This window comes from Protopterus annectens, chromosome 1.part1 (assembly GCF_019279795.1).
Source record: "Protopterus annectens isolate FY-2018-M chromosome 1.part1, PAN1.0, whole genome shotgun sequence".
NCBI classification, from domain to species: Eukaryota; Metazoa; Chordata; order Ceratodontiformes; family Protopteridae; genus Protopterus; species Protopterus annectens.
Window position 1 is genome coordinate 1,741,966,735 of NC_056726.1, and position 25,213 is coordinate 1,741,991,947.

At 40.1% G+C, this 25,213-nt stretch overlaps 1 protein-coding gene across 2 annotated transcripts in view; it reads left to right on the forward strand.

The window, feature by feature from the left end:
• The window catches only part of ARID1A (AT-rich interaction domain 1A), a 3,912,194-nt gene that overhangs the window by 2,444,459 nt on the left and 1,442,522 nt on the right, over nt 1-25,213 (forward strand). The window lies entirely within an intron of this gene.

The window sequence follows — 25,213 nt, forward strand, 5'->3', positions numbered from 1 at the left end:
CTGAGTAGGTACTTCATTTGTCTGCAACCGACCCCCCATGCCATCCCCCGAACCTTTCGGGATTTTTTGATCACCTTTAGAGTTGATTTTGTGTTATCAGGTTTGGTGAAGCAAAAAAAATGATCTGAGGTAATATGGTTGGTAGCAGGGGATTATGGGTAGGGGGAGGAGCTCGGATCTTGGAGCTTGGAAAGCTGCCGGCTCGGATCCGAGGTCTGATCCGATACCCACAGATTGCAGACAAATGAAGTACCTACTCAGATGGAACGTTATGGTGAGTACATAACTTCTTTTTAGTTGCACATGGATAGTCTCTGATGCTTCGTGCTGTGCCACCAACCTGGAGGTGTGGGTATCTTTGACGAATATTGATACTCCCCCTCCTTTTCTGGTTCGGTCCAAGTTTTGGGGCCGAAAAGCATGGTATGAGGTATAACCTGGCAGTGCTGGGGTGCTCTCGGGAGCCTAGAACCAGGTTTCTGTTACTGCACAGATATTGATGTTCTCCATGCTAAGGAGAGTTCCGAGTGCATGCATCTTGAGGTTTAGACTTCTGCTGTTGAGTAGCATTACTCTTAGTTTCTTATCACTTGTGATACCTATGGAGGTGGGTTTGTCTTTTGAGCCTTGCCTAAAAAAGGCACTATGGGGGTAGCAAGAGCCTTTGCCAATATCCGAAAGCCCAGGGGTGACAGGTGCAAGCCGTCCCTAGCGAAGCATCGTGGCTTGTCGAGCATGTCATCCCAGGCTGACAGGCATTGGATCCCCTTTGAATGACACCAATACTTAAGCCAATTGTTGAAATTGATCATCTTGTCTTCATATTGTGGCATCATTCTTGGTGAGGGTAAGATGCTACTCAAGGTCAGGGTCATACCGGCCTGGGCCACATGCTCAGAGAGCTCCTCTGTCTCTTTTCATGTAGCCCAGGGAGATACGTCTCAGGTCATTCACACCAGCATGGACAATGACGAAGCATATTTGTACTTGCCTTGGAGTGACCTGAGTGCTTGTGTTATGTGGCGGATCCTAGCTCCCGACAGGCAGCTCACCGTGACCTTCTCCTTGTTCAGCCTGGTGAGCGGGACGTTAGTGTGCTTGATGATAGTCACCTATTACAAGTGTATCAGGTGTGTTTTTTAGCCTTAAGGGCTGTGACTGTTCAGCACACAGGCTTTGTGAGCTATGTGTTGCACGTGTTTTGTTTTGGGGTAGCGGTTGCTTGGGTGTCTGCTTTGGAGGTCCCTGCTGCTTAGGCAGATTTTTATTTAGAGCCTCCGAGTATGTTTTTGTGTGTTTGTGTTTGGTTTGCTGTCGTGGTAGGTCTATGTGAGACTGGAATTGTAGTGAGTGTGATTTCCTTCTCCTCCTGACAGGTTTCGCCAGTACTGAGTTGAGAGAGCTTAGCCTCCAGTTTGGCTATATGGTTGCATCTCTCACATGTGTTGGAATTTGTTGGGAGGAGGAGAGGGTTGTCTGTGTACATGAGGCAGTTGTAACATTGCCTCAAGATTCCCAGATTCACCAGCTGGACCGGAGAGGAGATTGACAACTGACCTTTGGACATGCTAGAATAGTATTGGGAATTCCTTTATAATTGAAAAAAAAAGGGCCAGTGGGGAACAAGGTACTCAAGGGGAGTTTGTGAGGGTGTAGTGCTTTTAATTTTTTAGTGCTGACTTATATAATTGCTTTAGTGAGCAAGTGCCAGGTAACTTAAATGCAATGTGTTACAGGTAACTTAAATGCAAAAATGACAAACAGTAACTTTCTTTCAAGTGAAACAAGGAAATAAGTACAGTAAGCAATGCAGATGTCACTAGGGATCCACAGAAGCGCTGAAAAGCCATGTTTTAAGTGGAATTAGCGTTTCAGGGAAATAAGCAAACAAGCATACAAACAAAGCTAGATTCAGCAGGCCTGGATCTAGTCTATGCTACAGCAAACAAGGTGTACCAATTTCAGTAAGAAACAGTTCAAATATGCAGGCACTACAAGCCTTTAACCAGAAATTCCCAGCTCATAAGGGCAGAGTCCAGCCTCTCCTCCCACAAGAGTGCAGACCACGAACCTTCTTAATGTAAAATAACTGGCCTGAAGCCCAAGTGCTTAAACCAGAACTAATACACTTTTAGAATAACAGACACTGAGCCCTCAATCAGCAGTTCCCAACTTAGAAGGATGTAAGCTACCTGTCCTGCCACCACAGTGCAGGCCACAAACCTTCCTAATGTAAAACAACTGGTCTGAGCCCAAGTGCTTAATCCAAAAGACTTAGAATGATAGCTACACTTTAAAAATATCATAAATGCTAAATCGATGTAATAAAATCTATTTTAAAATGAATGTTAAAAGTTAATATGATAAAAATAATAAATGGTATCTACACTATGTAAGGGTTACAGTTAAAAAGATATCTATATCTACATCACCATAAATGAACTACAAATAAAAGGGTGCCATCCATAACGTATACGCATACATATCTGTCATTAAAAACAGACTTAAATATGAATAATTGATTAATAAAAATACATAGGTAGAAATGTATTCATATTTTCTGTATCTTATTGAGCTATTTGTAAAAAAGGCTTGATGGAAATGTAATCATTTAATCCGGGCATTGTCGTAGCATCAGTTAAAATTTGCCATTTAGTCTCTTTCTCTGCTAGGTATACACTCATGTTACCACCTCGAATATTCAGTGACATGTTCCAAAATGGCAAATTTAAATTGATGGGTGCTGTCTGTGTTGAATATGAGCCGATATAGTGCACTGGTACTATCATTTTTCTTAGTTGCGTATAAATGATCGTATATGCGCTTCTTGAACATGCATTCAGTTTTTCCTATATAGTAAAAGGTGCATTTTATACATTTAGCCATATATATATATATATATATATATATAACATTTTTAGTATTGCAATTACCTCTCCTAAAAGTCACTCTGGTCCTATTAATATTGTCCAATACAACTCCTTCCTCTTCAAGTATAATCATACATTACCTACAGCATCCACATTTACGTGTTCCTTTGTGTTGTGTATTCATGCTCACCACCCTATTATTTCTCTCAAAAATATGCTTTAAATTAATACCCATTTTGTAAACAAATATGGGGACGTCCCCAACAATCTTCCTCTGTCCATCATCTAAGATCAAAATATTCCAATATTTTTTCAAAATTTATTTTATATGTACTACCTGCGGTGTGTATTCCAAAATACATGCTCTTTTATATTCTATACCTAGATCTTGTGTAATATCTCTGTTAATTAATGGTTTCCCCATAACAGGAAAATTTGTTCCCCTATTCTCCTATAACATAAGTTTTAATTTCATTAATTAATCGAGAAGGGCATCCCCTATTGCTAAACAAACTACTAATATAATTAATTTCTTCTAGCATCTCATTATAAATAGAAGTCATTTGAGCTGCTCAAATGCATTGTCCTTTAATAATTCTCTTTTTGGTCTTATATGGATGGTTACTTGTAAACTCTAAGTAATTATTCGAAAATGTATTATTCCTGTAAATTCGGGAAAGGAATCCATCATCACAACTAGATATATATGTATCGAAATAAGCTATACCATCTTTACTACAAGTATAAGTGAATTTCAGGAAATGGCTAGAGCTATTCAAATAGCTAATAAATTAGTCTATACTTTTTTCCGGTCCATCCCATAAAATAAATATATCTAGGTATCTGTTATATCATCTAATATATCTATAATAATCACTTTTAAATATTTTCTCTCTTCCCAGTCCAGCATGACTAAATTAGCGAATATTGGAGCACAGGCAGCCCCCATGGCTACGCCACGAGTCTGCCTGTAATACTCACCTTCAAAATAAATGTAGTTATAATCCAAAATAATACTCATTAGCTCCATAATAACATTAATATGTTCCCAGTCTAAGCTGGAGTGTTTAATACTGTTGAAAAAACCTTTCAAACCCTCTTCTTTGGGGATACAGGAAAATAAATCCACTTCATCTATCATTTATCAATCCATCCTTCCTTCCAGACTACTAGTGTTAAAGTTGCCAAGAACATCCAAGAATCCTGAATCAAATGTGGTACCTTACTATAAATGTTCTTCAACCAGGTGTCAATGACCACTCCCATAGGGAAAGTCTTAGAACGACTCCCTGAAATTATAGGTCTAAACGGGGGGTCATAAAGATTCTTATGAACTTTTGGCACCCCCACTATGGTGGCAAGAATGGGGGATGTTCCACCTTCATAAAATTATATAAATCTACAGTAATCCTCCCATCTAATAACATATCTTCCAAAAACATATTGATACACCTATATCCTATATTGATTTCATTCAATGATATGGAAGTGTAGTTCCCAGATTGTACTAATATATAAAACATTTTTTTAATATATTCATTATAATCATATAGTACTATCCCTCCCCCTTTATCCGGCTTCATAATTCTAACAGATCTATCTTCAGTAAGTCGTTGTAATAAAAACAATTCGCTCTTATTTAAGTTATTACTATCTCTTATGACTCTGGTATCATTTTTTAACAGATGTATTTATTTGGTAGCTAATTTTTCATATAAAGCTACATGTGGATGGGAGGGTGGAATTAATGTACTTTTTTTCTTTAATTTGCTACTCTCAGCTATTTGGGATGTATTATTGAAGTGTATGGCTAAATTTATTTTCTTGAGGTACTTTTATATTTGTTATACTGTCAACTACCCTAAATGTCTGTCTTGGTACATATTTCATTCCCTTAGAAAAAAGGGTGAAAAACTCATCACTTATATCCATGTCCGTATAGTTAAATATATTAAATTCATTTTTTTGAAACACTATCTTTTCATTGTCATTAATGTCAGTATTACCGCTACTGTTATCTATACCTAAATCAATACAAAAATTTGATACTTTATGTTCAGGTGTTAATATTCTTTCCATTCCTGATTGTAATGGTGTCTCTGTCCCCATCCTTTCCTGTTTTCCCTCCATTTCCAATTTCTCTGCCAGTTTGTGTTCGTACCTTGGTTCCCTTCCCCCATAAAAAATTCCATTCCCTCTATAGGAACGGTAGGAACCATTATTATTCTCTATTTTCATGCATTTCTGAATGTTTTCTGAACTCTTTTTCCAGGGATATGCCATATTGTTTTTATAATCAATCCTATCCCTCTCCAACTTCCTGTGTTTTCTTTGCACAATACTAGAAGCCTTACGATTGGCTTTAGTAAACTGCTTATAGTACAAATTCTCCCACTGAGCAAACAACATGTCATCAGAAATTGATTTGTTGAGTTTTTCCACCTTTGCAATGTACTTACATAATTTCTCATTTTTTCTTAAATTCATAAAATCAAAACCAAATTGATTAAATGTCTCAAATTCATCACAGTTCTGCTCATCTAATACTATACCCATGGGTTTCTTGAAAAATCTAAGTCCCTTAGGGACTAATTTCATAGACAAACATTTGTTAAGATAGGCATTGTCTATCTTAATGCCCCTTATTATACTAAGATTTTTCCCCAAAGCATATCAAGCAATATTAATCAATTATTCATATTTAAGTATGTTTTTAATGACAGATATGTATGCGTATGTTATGGATGGCACCCTTTTATTTGTAGTTCATTTATGGTGATGCAGCTATAGATATCTTTTTAACTGTAACCCTTACATAGTGTAGATAGCATTTATTATTTTTATCATATTAACTTTTAACATTCATTTTAAAATAGATTTTATTACATCGATTTAGCATTTATGATGATATTTTATTAATTGTTATTCATTATGTCATATGGACTTCAAATTTTAGACGTGTATTCATTGGGTATGAAAGCAGTCTATGCAGAGTGTAATTAGATTTATGTTGTTTAGATATTGCCATGACAGCCAAATATGAAGTTTGTATTATTATTATTCATTAGCACTACAATTAGCGACTTCATACATTTGATTATTCATATGTTAGTATATTAATTTTTTATTTCTGTATTTATTTTCATGTATTCAGTTAAAATATTGAGCCTAACATGCACTATCTTAATTTATTTTATTTAATGGATATACCTCAGTATTTTGTAACATTACTACTGAGGTATTTCTTTAAATGGAAGCGCAGTGTTGGTGCCAAAAAGTGTTTAAATAGGTTCTCTTAAATTAATTGATTTTGATGAAGTCTACATGCTGGTGGATGAAAGCGCTTGATCCGTTTACTTGTTTGTTATTAGTGGTTTTTTGCTTTTTTTGGTTTGTCGCATTTATCTATTAATAAACAGGACGTATTATTGCTTCATTTGTGGGCTTTCTCCTATGGATAAGACTAGTGTTTAATTTTCCTTCTGATGTCATTCTAAGGGGATCCAGTATTTGTCTGCCTGGGACGACATGATCGACAGACCACGATGCTTTGCCAGAGGTGGCCTGCACCTGTCGCCCTTGGGATTCCGAATACTGGCTAAAGCTCTTGCCACCCCTATAGTGCCTTTTTTAGGCAAGGTTCAAATGACAAATTCACCACTGTAACCAGTACAAGCAAGCAAAATCTGAGGGTAATGCTACTCAATGCTAGAAGTCTAAACCTCAAAATGCACTATCTCGGGGCACTCCTTAAAATGGAGAACATCGACATCTGTGCAATGACAGAGACCTGGTTCAAAGCTCCAGAGAGCACTCTTGCATTACTAGGCTATAATTCATACCACACCTTTCGGCCATCTAACCTGGAATGAAGCTCTAAATATGGAGGAGTGTCCATATTCATTAAGGATATCCACACCTCCAGGCTAGTTGTACAGCATAATGTATCAGAGATTATCCAAGTGCAACTAACTCTGGGCAAGACCACAGTCCAAATTGTAGCTTGCTACAGACCCCCCACCATGCCCCAGGATTACCACTCCTCATTTCTTGATACACTGGAAAGTATTAGGGTACAAACCAACACCCTATAATGTGCAATTTCAACTACCCCACCATTAACTGGGAAAACTACTCGTACCAACTCTCTTGCTCAACATTTTCTGGAATTCATAAATTCCAACGCCTTGGATCAACTTATTCACACCCCCACCAGGGGCAGCAATATCCTAGACCTGGTCATTACCAACATGGGCAACCGGTGTTCCACATCAGAGGTCAATTCCTCATTGGTCAGATCCGACCACAAGCTAATCACCCTAGACATCCACATCCCGCCCCCACCCCACCCCCAATTAAGGAAACCACTGTAAGAAATTTCTCGAAAGCCATCTTCACACTTCTTAAGACAGAAGTGGCAAACATCATGACACCCCTGCAGACAGACAGTAGAGGTAAGACTGCGGAGTCCTACGCAAATGCACTTTATAAGCACTTAACGAGTGCATGGATCATGCTATCCCTAATAGAACCAAGATGCTATCCTCCAAAAAAAGGAAGCCAATCTGGTGGTCCTCTGCCATAAACTACAACAGAAGAAAGAAACTGTTGCAAAGAGAGTAAAATGCCATGACTGGGAGAACTCCCTGGTCAACCTCAGTAAGAAGCTGAGATCCCTCATAAAATCCTCCAAAGCTAGTTACGAAAACAAAATTGCCACTGACTCTAAAGACAACCTCAAAGCATTCTGTAGTTGTCAAGAATCTCAATGGGGCAACACTCAGATCTGCTCTCAGTTACAGCACAATGGCACTAAATATACAGAACCAACTGATATTGCCAACATCCTGGCAGGTTCAGTGCTAACTTTACCCCCCCCCCCCTCACCCCCTAGAGGGCCCATCTCTATACCGGAAGAATGCAAAGTTCCTGTAATCACGGCTGCACAGGTAAAAAACACACTCTCCAAAGCCAAGTACACAGCATCCATGGGACCTGACAATATCCCAGGCTGCGTTCTGCATGAACTACAGAATGAACTGGCACCTTACCAAAGTAACATGTTCAGTCATAGCCTCACCTCAGGATTTGTGCCCACTGAATGGCGCACCACAACAGTTATCCCACTCCACAAAGTGGGAACCATGTCAGACCCCAGGAACTACTGCCCCATTAGCCTGACGAGCCTGGTTTGCAAGGCCATGGAACGTATCATCATGGAACTCATGAACAAAGACATTGGTAATCTCAAAACTCTGGACCCTACCCAGTTCGGGTTTGTAAAAGGCAGATAACTTCTCCGAAACCTGATTGACTTCTTTGAAGCATTCACCAAAGCCATAGATGAGGGTAATGTGGTTCATACAGCTTATCTAGATCTCGCCAAGTCTTTCAACACCATCCCCCACTCTGGAATTATAGATAAGCTCACTAAACTAGGTATAAATCCCTATGTCACAAGATGGGTTGCCAACTGGCTCATGGATAGAACCCACACTGTGAAAGTAGCAGACTCCAAATCCGACTTCAGACCTTTGACAAGTGGAGTACCACAGGGTTCAGTCCTGGGTCCTCTTCTGTTTGGATACCAAACACAGAAGGTCTTTGGCTAACAAAGTTTGCAGATGACTGCAAACTAGGAGCCATAATCGAAACTCCTAATGATGTGGGCATACTACAAAAGGGCCTCACTGAGACAGATGCCTGGTGTCAAAGCCATGGCCTGAAGCTCAATGCCAAAAAGTGTATTGTCATCCCCTTTGGTAAAAACTCTGTACCCATGAGCTACCACGTAAGTGGTAGTCTACTTAACGCCGAAAGTGTGATGAGACCTTGGGACACAGGTGGACAGTAGTCTCTCCTTTGATAATCACATTGCCACAGTGGTCAGGAAATCCTTCTGCGTGGCTCACCTCATCACAAAAGGTTTCTCATCCAGAAAAAGAGGTCATTGTTCCCCTCTACTCATCACTCATTAGACCCGTTATAGAGTACAATGCCCCTTTGGTATGTACCTCAGAAGACATCTACAATAATTGAAAAGGCCACAGAAGTACCTCACAAAGAGGATTACTGGTCTCAGATGCCCTATGCAGACAGTCTCAAAAAACTCCAGCTTTACTCCGTCGCATATCGCCTACTCTGAGGCGATTTCTGCCTAACGTACACAGCTGTGTCAAACTTAGAGCTGTTGGACATGCTCCACTTAAAGAAATCCCAATCCCTCCGAGCCACACACTCTAGGGACCTAAACCTTGTCACCACAATAAACAGAACATGCTGGAGGAATAGATTCCTGCCCCAGAGACTTCCCCTACTCTGGAACAAACTACCTATCTGTATCAAACAAAGCTCCTCATTAGCACTCTTCAAGAAAAATCTTGATTAGATGGGAGATAGAAAATTCACCCCCTGGGATCACTTCTGTGGCTCTGTTCGACAGGGGCACAGGAAAATAATTTTCTTGGGCTGCGAAAGCCAGGGTAACTTTTTTTTTGGTTAGGCTTATATAGGCCCTAGGGCTAATAGCCTAGTACCTACCTATGTAGGTAGCCTGTGGGTGACCAGACTTGAGTTTCATTGTCTCCTGGTGTTTCAGCAGCTGACCTCCCACCAAGGCATAAGGATTTTGTTGGTATAAAGGGTACATTGGCCAGTGCCGTCTTGAGATCTTATAGTGCAGTTGTGTAGCTGTGTTTTGCAGTACTCTGTCAGTTAGTTGTACTACTACTAGCAACTAGCCAAGTACTCCAGAATGGATTTTTTCTTGTCTGCTAAATTGCTTAGCTCATCTGTTCTGAATTTAGATGTGACTAAGAATATTTTGTTAAAGCAAATAACCGTATTCCATGTTAGAAATACAGTACCCACCAAATACTTTTAATAATGTTTTTTTGCCTCTGCCCAAAGCATGATGTGGACTTATGTCCACACTGTGTAACTTTTACCCAGAGTAACAATGCAGTAAAATTGTCACTCTCTCCAGAAGTTTGCATTCAGAAAAGAGGGTTTGTGTGTTCCGATCCTCCTTGGCTAAGGCCTGTGGCAGCCTCCTGCCAAAGAAAAAAGCACTCCAATAAGAGGAAGAAGTTTCAGGAGACTGTTTCTAAACACTGCAGTATCCGTGGGTCCAGAAACCACACACACATGGATATATGCTTTTATATCTCTTGTCCACAGAGTCAGTTTTGACTGAAATCTGTGGTGTGGGTTCCTGTGTGCATTTGGCTACACAGGAGTCTGTGTGGAATCTGCATGTCCTTCCTGCTTTCATGTGGGTTTCCTCTGGGTGCTTCGGTTTCCTCCCATGTTTTAAAGACGTGCATCTGGAGCATTCCCCCCCCCCCCAGGCTTCCACTGAAAATTGGCTTTGTTCCAAGTCGGACTTTCCCAGTAAACAAATGTTAAATAAAATTAAAATTTGGGCCATCAGTTTTTTCAGGTGTCCTTGGACCAAGGTATCCAGTAAAGATGGAGAGAATATAAGCTGTTTGAGTTTGGAGACTCTGATTATGATTTCTTAAGGAGAAGACAGGATCCTTAGTATCTTGGTAATTAGGGAGGCTCCCAGTGACCTCACTGAAGTTTGTCCCCTGTCCACATCTTCAGGCCTCTATGGCAGTTGTTTCTGAAGCTATGAGGCCTGAAACAGCAAATCAGAAATTGGTGCCTACCAATTGCCAGCTTGCCTCAGCCTAGTTCTTGGCAGTGCCTCTTCCCATGCTACTTCCTGACAATAATTCCTCAGTTTACCTGGCTAGGGTCTTCATGTCTTTTTGAAGACTAAAAGGCCAGACTTGGACACTCCTACAGTGTCTGGGGCTTCTTCAGAAAGAACAGGGTTGACTGTCTTCAGGAGGACTGTTGATTCCTGTGACTTGAAGGCAAATGAACTGGCATATATGGATCATACCCCAACTGCTGAAAATTAAGTCTGTTGACACCAAAGACACCTAATCCTTGCTTTTCCACCAGAGAGTTTTTCTTTTGGGGAGATGCTTATTCATAGGATGTCATGTTCCCACCTAATCAGTATTCTGAAGCCCAGCAAAGATGCAGAGCGTATATCTTTACCTAGACCTCCAGCTTTTTTTCCAGTACTAGATGTCCTAAAAGATGTGCTCTGTGATGTGTCTGGATCCTGACTCCCTTTCTGTCCCTGGGTAGCCTAAAACCCTTTTCTTCAGAGTTTTGGATTCCCATAAAAAAAATTTGGCTGATGCAGATGTCCTTGGAAACCAGCAAGGGGAGTAATCTGGGCTGCAACCCTTATTCATATTTCCAGTGGCGACGAGAGCAGAGTACTAAACAGTTTTTTTTCTTCACAGCCTTAAACTGCCTGTCATACATGATTTTTTTCCTGCAGTGTCTTCTTTCGAGGAATTCAAGACAAAAATCTGAACAAGAGATTGTGGACCTCTACCATCTCTTTCCAGTTTGCTAGGCACTCCCAAGAAATTTGGCTGTGATTCTGTGGATGCATCCTGTAGGCATAAGCTAAAGGGTGGGTGATACGTTTACATGTTCAGCCAAGGACCATGCTCCTGCCAGAAAATGTCAGTACAGAGGATCCAAGTGCTCCATTGAATAAGGATCTCTAATTTGTACCCCCTGCTCAGGAACTTTACAAAAAAACTAAAGGAAAAAGAGAGAGAGACTGCAGTTTGTAAGACAACTGTTTAAAGTGCAACTTCCTTGGTATAGCAGACATTTTCCAAAAAAATCTTGTCCTCCTTACCCTAACCAGGATGATGCTAGGCCCGGCAAAGGGAAGAAGGGAGCATTTAAAAAAGAATGGCAGTTAAGACCCAAGAGGCAAGTCCAGGGGGTCCTAAGGGGTGAAACTCCTAGAGGGATCAGCTGTGACTCAGTTTGGCACCCCCCCCCCCCACCAACTCTCTTCTCTTAACAGAAAAAGCTGAAGGGCATGTATTTTATTTAAAAAAAAATTGGGAAGGAATCTACCAGGACCAGTGGGTGGTAAATATCCTCCAAAGAGACTACAGTTTAGAGTTTCAAGACATTTCAAATGTAAAAGGCATTCCACCATTCCCTGTGGACCTCATACCTGTATTAATGCAAGAAACGGTGCAGTCTGAGGCCATATAAAGCCTCTTTAGAAGAGGAAGGCCAACACTTCTACTGAAGTCTTCATAGTCTTAAGAAAAACAGGACAATGAAAAATCTGTCCTAGACCTTTCTTATTTAAAACAAATACTCAGGGTTCAAAAAATGTAAAATGCTTACCATTCCAAGCCTGTTAACACTGATTCGTTCCAATGCACTCATGTTCACATTAGATCTGAGAAGTACATATATTCGCATCACCATTACCAGGAAGTACAGTAAGTTTTTTTTAGGTTAGCAGGAGGTGGAGATTTATATTTCACATCTTTGCCTTGTGTGCTGCATCCATATTTTAAAAAAATGTCTGACTCCAATTATTGCCTGTTACAGGATAAATGTTTTCCAAATTTACACTTAAGACTATTTCCCAATCCTAGCAGAGTCCTTACAGGGCATTCTCAGAGCATGGGATTTCACCTCGAGTTACTTGAGCCTGGGGCTCACTGCTACCAAGGTAATGTCAAGCGTGAGCCCCTCAAACTGTTTTACTTTAAAACAGAGCCTTCCTTCCATACCACAGACTGGCACATTTGACACACTACATTAGAAGCTTTCTGTAGGAGACGGTGATGCTAAAGTATTGTCAGAAGCATTCTGCAGGAGACTGATCATTTTCTAGGGATTTCATCAGGTTGCTAGACTTCATGGCATCTTTTTATGTTTTGTTTTACCTGCACATGACAAAGCTCCATTAAAAAAAGATATTGTTGGCATATGCCCATCCCATGGAGACCAAAATATCTCTTCCTTGAATGAAAGAGACTTCTCATTGTGGATATAGCAGTATACTCTCTCAAGGAGTGCCCTTCACAGCAGATGTACATTATTCGCACAGTCTGTGTTATATGGGTTCTGAGTCTCCACAAATCCACACTGGCAGCTTTCCAGAGTTCATAATTCCCCTCCTCTGATTCCCTGTAGTAGGGGAACAGCTAAGCCTCTCCCATCAGGGGAAGCCTATCCACTGTCACAGGAGCTCAGTTCAGTCTTTTAGTGCCAGCTGTAGGAATCACACAGTTGAATCTCCTTGACAGCCTGTATTGATTGATTCCACCTTCCCTTCCACTTTATTCTTATATAATTTTGATTTTTTTTCTGTTTTATTTAAAAAGTATCAACTTTTTATTTTAGTGTACTTGCTGTTTTCTGTTTTAATTCTAACTTCTTTGTTAGTATGCTTAGTACTGATGTTCATCGTGTTACACTGCTGCAGTCATTACACTTGTGTTATCCTGCCGTCAGGCGGTTCCCCAGTCGGCCTGAGTTCCAAAGTCTTGGTCCAGCGTCGATTACTGTCGCCTCCTCCCTGACGTCAGTGCGACAGGGGTATATAAGATACAGCTGATGCCATTTTCTTAAGTCTTTCTTGCCGCGCGGTGCCTGAAGCAAAAGCAGTTCGCAAGTGCCGGTCGGCCGTCTCCTGAGATTTTCATTCCAAATCCAGAACCGAAGTCTTCTACAAAGCTAAGTACCCCGTTGGGGAAACTTTTTCTTGCCTCAGACCGATGTCAGTGAAAACTGAAGATGTTCGTGCTTCACTGTTGCAGTCATCACACTTGGGTTATCCTGCCAGGGGTAGCCCTCAGTCTGTCCAAATATCAGAGGCTTAGTAGTTCTGTGTCTGTTGCTGTCGCTTCAGGACTGACATCAGGTAGTCAGGGGTATAAAAACAGGCAGCCAACACCATTACATCAGTCTTGCTGAGGATTCTGAAGCAGAAGCAGTTCGCACAAGTGCCAGTTGGCCGCTACTTGTTTTCGTTTCTGAATTTGAGTCATCCTGAAGTCTTCTAAAGCTTTCTGTGGTGTCAGATAAAGACTTGGGACTGACTGTTGCATGTTAGAACCTCAATTTAATTGCACCTGTTTGCTTCAGTTTGAAATTCTGCCAGGAAAATATTGCATTTTTTTCACATTTTTCTTCATTGATGTATTTATTACTGATTTAACACTTCTGTGTTTTTTTCCAATTAAATCACAAAATTACTGCAGATTACATTATTTTCATTTTCTATGGAGATTTGTTTTCATTTTTGACATTAGAATCTTTAAGTAAATGCCTAGTTATACAGTTTTAAAGGTTTTCCATTTGATTTTTTATCAAATATCTGTTTACAATTATAGTAGGTTAAACCTTCACTAAGAATAATAAAAGCAACTATGAAGAATTGTATATGACTATATACAAAGTGTTGTATGCTTGTGAGGCACAAAGCATTAAAAGTGATGAAAATTTATACAGAAGACGTATAAAAGTTTTTTGAAGGTTAATAAAAGGTTTACACACAGATATGTTTTTAAGAGAATCTAAAATCCTTTTACAGTAATTGGTACAAGATGGTTTATGTTGCTTAAAAATCAGTTTATGGGCTTTGACATTTTTAGGTACAGCTCCTTAAATCCAGCTCATGATATCTTCTGTCAAGTCAGTTCTGAGTAATACATAATTAGCATAAGATGGGTGATTAAGTTAGACAATATCATTAGAGATATCTTTAGTTAATTTTGTGGTAGAATGTGCAAAACTTTAAACTCACATGACAAAGTAATTTTTCATAGCCCATTTTTCCAGCCTGACTTTTAAAAAGCACCATAATTTACAGGAATGTCTACAAAGTATATGTAACAAGGCAGCATTGTAGAAATCGCACAACTGGCAGCTAGGTGAATTGATTGGATAATAATTACATAATTTTGCTGGAGTCCTATAAGTATCATTGTGGATCATGAGTTGCATGTAAAGTTTAATAGGGACAGATTTTTAACAGATGAATCCGTTTGTTTATTTGGTTGTGGTAGATGGACTAAGTGCCGAGGTTTGTGTATTTGAATGGAATAAATGTGTTTCTGGAATTAGTGATGTACAAAGCTGTTCACAGAAACTTGTATCCTTACAGTTTATTTCAGAATCTGACAGTTTAGTTAGGATTGAACACAAAACTTGGCAAGTCAAAGGAATTTCCCAACTCCTCTAATGAGAAAGTTCAGCGGGGATAGTCAATTAAGTAATGGGTTGGTGGATAGGTTTAACTAATTATTATTAATTTTGTAATTCGGATTTAGATGAATTGATTGTATTAAGCATAAAAAGATTCTTGCAATTTCCATGTTTTTAAGTTGTGAAGAATACTTATTCCATTTAAAAGGAATTTTTGTAATTTGATGAATTTCATATCCTCTTAAGAACGGTAAGGCACTTGGTTTACATTGATATTTTTGTATGTGATTGTAACATTTTTTATCAAAGTGGAATGCCATGTGCTTGATTGGGTTTGTATTCAGTTGTTGTCAGTAATATGCTAATGTCTCTTATTTGACAGTATAAGTTAATCAGGTAATCCCAAACAGCCTTGTTTTTTGGTTGTATTAATTTTTTTGTAGGCTGTTGTAATAGATTTGGGGGGGGGGGCATATAAACTTAAAATTGATGAAATCTTTAAAAAATATATAGTATTAGGAAAGAGGTTTAAAATAAAATAATCTAGGTAGTATATTCATTTTAACTATACCTGCTTTTGAAAGTGGGGAAATTTTCAGTTTATTCCATCTTTGAATTCATCCCATATTCTGAAATTAATTACTTTAAAGTTTGGGTTTAAGGAGAAATAATGTATTTTATTTTGTAATTTAAAAACTTTAAATAGATATTTGGTTTAAAATGTTTGGTAAATCTGTACTTGGCAAAGTGAAATATAGGTTTATATTCATTTATTTTATGTTATTTATTTTACATTTGTTGACCAGGATAGTCAGACTGGATGCATGTCCATTTTTAGCGGAGGCCATGGGAGAAAAGCTTCAAGGTAAACAGAAACATTAAAAACATGTTACAATTATAATTTTGACAGAGTACATAAACAATAATAAACATGTTCCGCAGGTTAGAGTTAAACCCTGGTGAAAGCCAGGAGTAAATTAAACAGTAGCTGATTAATAGATTTTACGCACTATCTAGAAGAGAGTTAGCCAGGCGTGATACAATGACATAGCCAGTTTAGTGCCAGATGTTGTTTTGAGTCTAGTTTTAAATTGACTTGGGGAGGAGAGTAAAGTAATATCAGCTGGAAGTGAGTTCCAGGATTTGCCTGCAGAGTTTGCAGAGAGAGTGTCACCAGTTGCATTGTTAATTTTGCTTGTCTGAATTAGTCTGTTATAGAGGATCTAAGCAGTCGCGGATTGTGATAGGGGGTGATAAAATTTTTAAGTGCAAGGAGTATTATCTGGATTATAAAGGATTTTATAAGCCATGATCATTTGGTTATACTGAATTAGACTGGTTAGTTCAAGCCACGCAAGCTGGTTAAGATTGATGTAATGATGTGTCCTAAAAGGCAGCCCAGTGGCAAACCTGGCAATGTGGTTATAGCAGGTTGAGAATTTTAAGTACAGTCTTGCTTGATATTAGAGAGTATAGAGGATGTGTACAGAGGTGTTGAGAGAAGGTGAGAGCGAGCTATGGCAGTTTTAGGTGGAGGGGTTAGGAACGCTTTTATTCTGTAAAGTGACCCTATTTTTTTATTGATGGTTTTGATCGATTGGTTTACATGTAGGTCGAATTTTAGATTATCGTCTATAATGACACCTAGTAGTTTTGTAGAGAGGTCAAGGGAGATTAATGTGCCATCATTTGCATTTATAGTAAAGGTAAAAACAGGAGACCTTTGTGTTGGTGAGAATAACAGCATTTTAGTTTTTTTGGGATTTAGTATCAAACGATGTTCAGAAAGCCAGTTTTCTATAGTGTTAAAGGTGGCCTGGGTAGCAGACCATAAGTCTGTTGGAGATGTGGCGTAGCAGATCAGGGTGGAGTCATCTGTGTATTTGATACAGCTGACTTTTGGGATGACAGGTCGGTAATGAAGCTGGAAAACAGCAGGGGCCCTAGTATAGAGCCTTGTGGTACTCCAAGGGTGTTGGGTAGCAAGTTAGAGAGTTTGTTCTGCCAAAGAACAGCCTGCTGTCTCTCATTCAGGTAGGATGTAAACCATTGAAGGCCTTAGTATCTAGACAGAATGTTTGCAGGGTGTGTATTAGAAGTTGGTGATCAACCATGTTGAATGCCTTGGAAAGATCCAAGAAGAGGACGGGAGGATATGTGATTGTTGCGATTATGGTGTTGGTGAAAGCTAGTAGGGCTGAAGTAGTGCCATCATGCAGAAGGAAGCCGTGTTGGGTATCTGCAAGTGAGGTGATTCTGGATTAGGTGGTGCATGAGTTGTCTGTGAATGCATTTTTCATAATCTTTGCAAGTGGAGAGAGTATGGCTATTGGTCTATAATTGGAGAATTCAGTAGAGCTGCCTCCTTTATGAAGTGGGATTACGTAGGATATTTTCCAGATGGTGGGAATAAACCACTAAAGCAGTTAGTGGTATTGGTATATTGTAGATATTGGGTATCAAATAGCATGATTTTTGTAGGAGTAAGAGAAAAGGTTTGATTATATAGAGGTAAAGAGATGAGGCACCCTTGTCTAGCATTATTTATAATTTCAATAGGAGTGTTTATTAACAAACATGTATATGCATTGAAATCTTTTAATAGCATTTAAGGGGAAACAAAGGGCAATATGACTGAAGAGAAACTTAAGATTTATGCTGTCAAAAGCTGTGGTAACATTTAAAGTGAGGGCAAGTATTGTATGTGGTTAGAATCTTTAGTTAACATTAAAGATTGTGAAGTTAATGTATGATCACAAGTCAAAAACGCACACAAGGCCACAGTTTCCAACAAATCCAGCTCGACAACTTGAAACGTAATATTAGCGCTTTTGTTTTATTTTATAATAAAACTTCTTCAGATGAAGTGAAACAACCACACACACTGTTTAAATACAGTTCTAAAAGGTCATGTGGCAACTTTATTTAAAATCATATGGTCAGCTTAAATTCATGTGACAGCCAAAAACTGTTAAATGTGATCAACTTTTAATCATGTGATAGCAGAATCCCCTGAGCAAGTCGTACATTAAGGCAATATATTCAATAAGTTCAAAATTGAAGTAAACAAAAAAAGCTGAATATTTGAATATATCAACCTGTAAAACTTTACCATACAAAAATAGTTTTATGTAAGAGCAATTATTAAATAATAAATGCTATACTGAGGAAATCTGATAAAAAGATAGTAATATCTTTGTAAAGCTTAGTTTTAAAAGGCAGCTAATGGAAATCTTAGGATCATAGAAAGCTACTACACTAAATGGCACTGTGAGGCCCCTTTAAGCCTAGCCAAAAGTTTGCCCAGATTTAGACAAGCCAGCACCCAAAGCTCCTGTCCAGCAGGGACACAGGTGGAATCCCAGGGGTGTGTTTTCCTGTTCCCCATCCAGTTATCCAGGTTACACTTAAAAAGGGATAATGAGGTACTCTGCTTGATGTGGAGAAGGAGTCTCTTCCACAGATGGGGGAGTCTCGCCAACAAGTCCCATCGATGTCACACACCAGGTTGGTCGCATGTGCGGGTTACTCGAGTGGAGCTCGACTTCCAGAGATGCAGCAGTCCCATCAAGGCGGGGTCTGAGATTGCTTTGTATGCCAGACAGAGGTCTCCTCTGTGTGAAACTTGAGTAGAGGGACCGGGTTTATAGCCTGTCTCTGTAGGTAGATGTTTGAGGCCATGGATTCTCCTGGTGAGGAACCCTCTCCTGCGAGGTACGTGCCTAAGGGGGCGTTGTACTCAATAATTGGCCTTATAAGGGAAGAATACAGAGATAAGCTCCACAAGAATGCACACAGTCACAACTAATAAAACACTAAAAGGCACTAAGCAGAGCTGAGGATCCTAAAAAAGTATGCTGTAAAGCCAGATCCGTAGAAAAGCTTTATTCAGTACACTTATTTTAAAATAAAACAGTCAATAAATTAAGCACTTTCATCTCTGCTTATTCAGAGACTTCTTTAGAATACCATACCAAGCTGTTCAACTGTTTTGTTAACATTTTGAATAAAATGCACACTCCCCCTAATCACTGCACCAGACCAACTCAAAAGCACAATCAATTAAATTTGTAAATGCTTCCCTCATACATCTCATAAAACACATCAAATAAAATGTAGCACGAGTATAACATTTAAACATATAAATGTTTAAAATTCATCAGCTTTACGTATTAATCGTAAAAACATTTTTGAAACTAAGTAAAATAATTAAGCTAGCAGCATGACGTAAAAGGACAATGACTGATACATGAGATAAGAAAAAAGACTTGTTTCAGCTTCCGTTTATAAGCCCCAAACCTGATCTATCTAAGGCTTTTAGTTTAAGAAAGCATACCAGTGACAGAGTCATTTAAGCGTGGCCACTATGTGGCATTTGTTTTAATTTGCTAAAGTGACTCATGTTTTTCTAGTATTAACGTCCAGGGGCCACCTCTTTTATGTAGTTCGAGGGCTTCACTGATGGCAAATTTAAAACTATGGTCCACAAATTCAGTACAATGTTTAGCTAATGCATTTTTATTTTTTTATTTTTTATATCCCTCAGATATTCATAAATATGATTTTTTAACTTCCTCTGAATTTTTCCTATATAGAAACAAGGGCATTTTAAACAAAATGCACAGTATACTACTTTCTCTGTGTTACACGAACATCTTTTGTTTAATTTTATATTGTTATTCACATTAAAAATACAGCCTTCCTTAATCTAAGGACAATAATTACAGGCACCACACTTACTCATATTACCATTCATTGGTCCCTTGGAGGTTGTTTCTAAAATATTTTTCAAACACTTACCCCTTCTGTAAACAATAATGTGTCTCTCTCCAACAGACTCCCAAATTTCCCTATCTCTTGTCATTACCATCCAGTTCTTTGAAAGTATATCCACAATACCCTTGCTTGACATATTAAATGTTGTAACAAACGGGGGGTTAAAATTATCATGCGTCACAGGACACCCTCTATCCGAATCTTTAGGTCTGTCAAAATTCAATCTATCAATATTACTAGAGCATCACAGTTTGGCATAATGTCACCATATTTTTCTTGCTGGTTCAGAAGGGGCAAAAGATGTCCCCTTTCACATTTGTTTACTACTTAGAGCATAACATCACTCACTAAAATAATGGGATACCCCCTGCTTAAAACATTTCTTTCAAAGTGTCACACTCATTTAAACAATCTATCAAAGACTGTGACCATTCGTGCAGCCCTCACAAACTGCCCTTTCACCACCGCTTTCTTCTGTTTATAAGGGTGGGAACTCTCATAGTGTAAAAAAACTATTGGAGTATGTGGCTTTCCTAAAAATCTCAGATTTAAAAACTTTTTGTTGTCTGTCTTTTAATAGTTTAACATCTAAATAAGCAATTTCCTCAATGCCAATAGTGTATGTAAATTTTAAAAATGTGGTCGAGTTACTTACATACTTCAAAACCTCTGGTATAATTTCATTTGGTCCTGTTTATTATCTTCAACCAACACAAGACATTGTATTCTTCGGGTGCAGGATCTGCTCAGATCTCATGGAGGCATACCTACCCCCACCTAAAGTGAGTTCCTTGATGACGCATATTCTCCCGGTCCTTCACTCCACAGAGTTGACTGCAAGGCAGTACCTCAAACGTCTGGGCTAGTGGCAGCCACCATACCCATGCTTCCTTTAGCAAGATTGCACATGAGAAAGCTACAGTGGTACCTTCAGTCAATCTGGAAGCAACGCAACCAGCCTCTGGAGCACATTGTTGCCCCTTCTACCCTGCCTAAAAAAGGAAATACTGTGGTGGTTGGCTCAGGTAAATCACAACCCAGGCCTTCCTCTCCAACCACCTCAACCCACTCAGGTCATGCACACAGATGCCTCAGACCTCGGATGGGGAGCCACCCTCGGCCACTGACTTGTGCAGGGCCTGTGGCCAAATCACCTCAAATCAGAGCACATCAATACAAGAAGATGAGGGCAATCATTCTAGCTCTCCAGGCATAGGGGCCACTTCTGATATACACAGACAAAACCACTGTACTGTGGTATATCAACAGGCAGGGAGGGACCAAGTCCTATGTGCTCTGCAGACTAGTCCTTTTGGTTTGGGAATTGGCCACCTCACAGGGAATCACATTGCAGGAGACCTACATTCCCCCTCTCCACAAAAAAGCAGATTTGAGCAGAGTTAGGACAAACAACCACGAATGGATGCTTCACAGAGTTGTCTTCCTGGATATGGTCCACAGGTGAGGTATACCTCAAATAGACCTGTATGCCTCCATCAACAGGCAACTTCCTGGCTTTTGCACCAGAACCACAGGCACTGGCAACACATGCCTTCTCAATTTCCCAGAAGAGGAAATATTTATATGCACATGTTCTTCATGTTTCACTGTTGCAGTCATCACATTTGGGTTATCTGCTTGTAGTAGCCCTCAGTCGGCCTGATTGTCAAAGTCTTAGGTCCTGCGTCGGTTGCTGTCTCATATTCCATGATGTCAGGTAGTCAGGGGTATAAAGCCTACAGCTGATGTCATTATATCAGTCTTTCTTGCCATGCGGTGCCCGAAGCAGAAGCAGTTCGCAAGTGCCGGTCGGCTGACTTTTTAAATTTTTGTTTTCGAGTTTCAGAATCGAAGTCTTAAACTAAAGCTAAGTACCCCATTGGGGAAACTTTTTCTTGCTCTAAACCGATGTCAGTAAAAGACAGTAATTGTATTTCTTGTGTAAAGCAAATACCTCAAAGATTTTCATTCATACTGTATTCCTTGCCTAGGCCCTGACCACGACATACCTCGCTGTCGGTTTTGTGCCTTATTTAAGCAACGAACTATCCGGCGTCTGTATATTTATGCTTTTAAATGTTTTGGTACTCTGTTCAATTACCTAGATATGTCTTAGGTAAGCCGTCCGACTACTGACATTCTGAAAAAACACAAAGATAAAGACAGAGACAGGCAGCCTAGGTCCAAAGCTGCCGACAATGCTTCTCCTAAGCCAGTCCCCAGTTAGCTGGTAGTCAGTGAGGCGCTTTCGCAGCCCCTGATACCTGCTACTTCAGATTCACAGGCCTCTACTGAGACCCATTAGGAGTCCGGTGTGCCGCGAGATGCTTCAACTGTGGAATCTGCGGATATCTTTACCTTGGATGGGTCCGGAGCCGCTGTTCTGGCACCGGCTTCTGAGGGTGTATTCAGGCCTACTGACTTGCATATTAAACAGACGCCATCTTCTTTTTCAAGGCCTAAAACTCGAACCATGCCTAGAAAACAGACGCCCAGACCGCATGGTCAGGCCTCTATGCCTAAAAAATAAATGATCAGAATGGCTGAAGACCTTATTATTTTAATCGGGGGAAGCCAACCTTCCCCTTCTAAGAGACCTAGGACTGAATTTGCTTATGGTACTTCTGACCAGGATTCTGAAATTTCTGTTTCCTCTGATGGCCAGGATTTACCCTTACCTATCTGTGAGGATTCTGATGCAAAGGACTCTATTCCCTCTGCTTCCCCCCAGAGGATTTCTCTTTTGGTGAAACCTTGCATACTCTTGGGGAGCATTTTCGCTGGGAAAGCCAGGATTACTCTGCTTCTAAAAAGAGGCTTAGGTATTTCTTACTCCTGACTCAACACAGGCCTTTAGCTATCCCTCCTGTACTAGACATGTTGATGGCTTTTCGGAATCTAGCTTGGCCCCTGACTCTACTTCCTGCTCCCAGAAAATCTGATAAATATTACAGGGTTCCTGACTCTCACAAGTTCCTTTATAAAAATCCTACTGCGGATCCTGAGACCATTTTACAGGGACCCAAGGGCATTAAGGCTACTACCAAAAATCCTACCCCTTCTGATAGAGACTTCAGGGTGCTGGATAGATGGGGTAAGAAGGTATACACTTCTGCAACCTTGGCCATTAGGGCCTTAAACGGTCAGTTTCATATGTTAAAGTATCGGCAACATATTATTGGATTGCTTAAACAGAAAATGATGTTGATTCCTGACTGTGCTGAAAATAAGGATTTACAGGATTTAATGCATTCTGCTGAACAGGTTGGAAAACATACTTTGCAATGTGGTTTTGATTCACTAGAGGCATCTTGCAGGGCTGCTGTCACTGGGTCTGTACTTAGAAGGCATGCTTGGCTTAAGGAGCTATCTTTGCCAGGTCATGTTAAAGCTAAATTGCTGGATGCTCCCTTAAATCAGGACCGCCTGTTTGGCAACAAAGCAAAAGTTGTTCTTAAAAAGATGGAGGAAAAAGCTAAATCTATGCAAACTGTTAAAGATTTTCTACAAGTACGGCCTCCAAGATTTAGCAGGCATTGGCCCTCTAAGAATTGGTCCTTTCCTGCCTCTTCCAGGCCTTCTCTGTCCAAACCCAGAACCAGCAGAACACCCAGGCTTCAGTCCCAGGGTACGTACAGGACTAAGCAGTGAGGGGGCTCCTACTTCCAAATCAGGGAGTAGTAAAACTCCCCCCTATGGTAAGCTGTCTCAATGACTTAACTTTAAAACTTCCAAGCACTTCTCAACTGGACTGCTCCTTTAGGGGGAAATATTGCTCTGCAGGCCAAAAACTGGGAACTCATTACCCAGGACAAATGGGTTTTAAATATAGTTTCCCAGGGATACAGATTTCACTTCCACACGTTACCAAACCCAAACGGTTGGCCAGATCTACCCCCCAAATCAGTGGGCAGAGGCTCAAAAGCAAGTTCTCTCTCTCTTAAGCATAAAGGCTATTCACACTGTACCAGAAGAGGAAAAGGGACAAGGTTTCTACTCGAGACTTTTCCTGGTATCCAGAAAAGACAGTTCATGGTGTCCTATCCTGGACCTTTCTATCTTAAACACCTTTTTGGTGATTCCAAAATTCAAGATGCTGACTCTTCACCAGTTGCTTCCTATGCTAGGCAAAGATGCCTGGCTGGCAACACTGGATTTAAAGGAAGCCTACCTGTACATCCCAATCGGGGAATATTGCAGAAGATACCTACGCTTCAAATCAGGCTAACATGCACTATCAGTTCTCTGCACTGCCCTTTGGCTTATCTACTACGCCCAGGGTATTTGCAAAATGCATAGCTCCATTCTTTGCATTTTGCAGACAAAGAAATATTCAAATATACCCATATCTGGACGATTGTCTAATTCAGGCAGAAAGCCAGGACATACTTTTGAATCATCTGGCATTTGTACAAAAGGTGCTAACTTGTCTGGGGTACACCATAAACGAAAAGAAATCGCATGTAGTACCCTGTCAACAAATTATATTCCTGGGAGCAAGCTAGAACACAACTTCCAAGATGGTTTTCCTCACGCCAGAGCAACAAATTCATTTGACAAATTATTTCAAATGAATGGCCACAAAGACTCTGCTATCTGCAAGGCAAATACTGCAAGCCTCGGGGTTCATGGTCTCCTGCATTCTACTAATTCCATATGCAAGACTGCATATGAGGAAACTACAGTGGTATCTAAAAGGCCTATGGTGTCAGCATTCTCAGGATCTAGAAGCAATGATTCCCATCATACCTTGCCTACGGTTAGAGTTCCTTTGGTGAGCAGAGGCCTGCCACCATAAGGGACTACCATTCACTCTACCCCCTGCCGCCCAAACCCTAACAGACACATCAGACTATGCATGGGGGGCTCACCTGGCAGGGAAATGCATTGAGGGCAAATGGAACCGAAGTCAAATGCACCTGTATATCAGTCAAAAAGAAATGTTAACTGTACAGAACGCTCTGACAGCCTTCAAGGACCACATTCTTCCAGGACAATTAATGGTAAAGACTGACAACACCACTGTTATGTGGTACATAAACAAGCAGGGGGTACCCATTCTTACCCCCTCTACAGACTAGCCATGGCTCTGTGGAACACAGTCTTGAGCTACCAAGTGCATGTACAGGGTCAATTCCTGCCAGGAAATCTAAGTACACTGGCAGATGAACTAAACATAAATCTCATGGACCCACACGAGTGGAAACTGGAACCAAAGACTTTCAACATGTTGATAAACAAATGGGGGAGCCGAGATATAGACCTGTTTGCCTTCACCTTGAAGTACCAGTTGGACAAATTCTGCATAAGGACTCCCCACAAACAAGCTTCGAAAGTGAATGCTTTGTCCTTCAGCTGGAAAAATCTATCAGTTTATGCCTTTCCCCCTCTGCCACTCCTCTCCAAAGTACTACTAAAGATCAAACAGGACAAACCAAGTATGATACTGATTGCACCAGACTGGTCACGCCAACATAGGTCCCCCCCCTCTTGCACAGTCACTG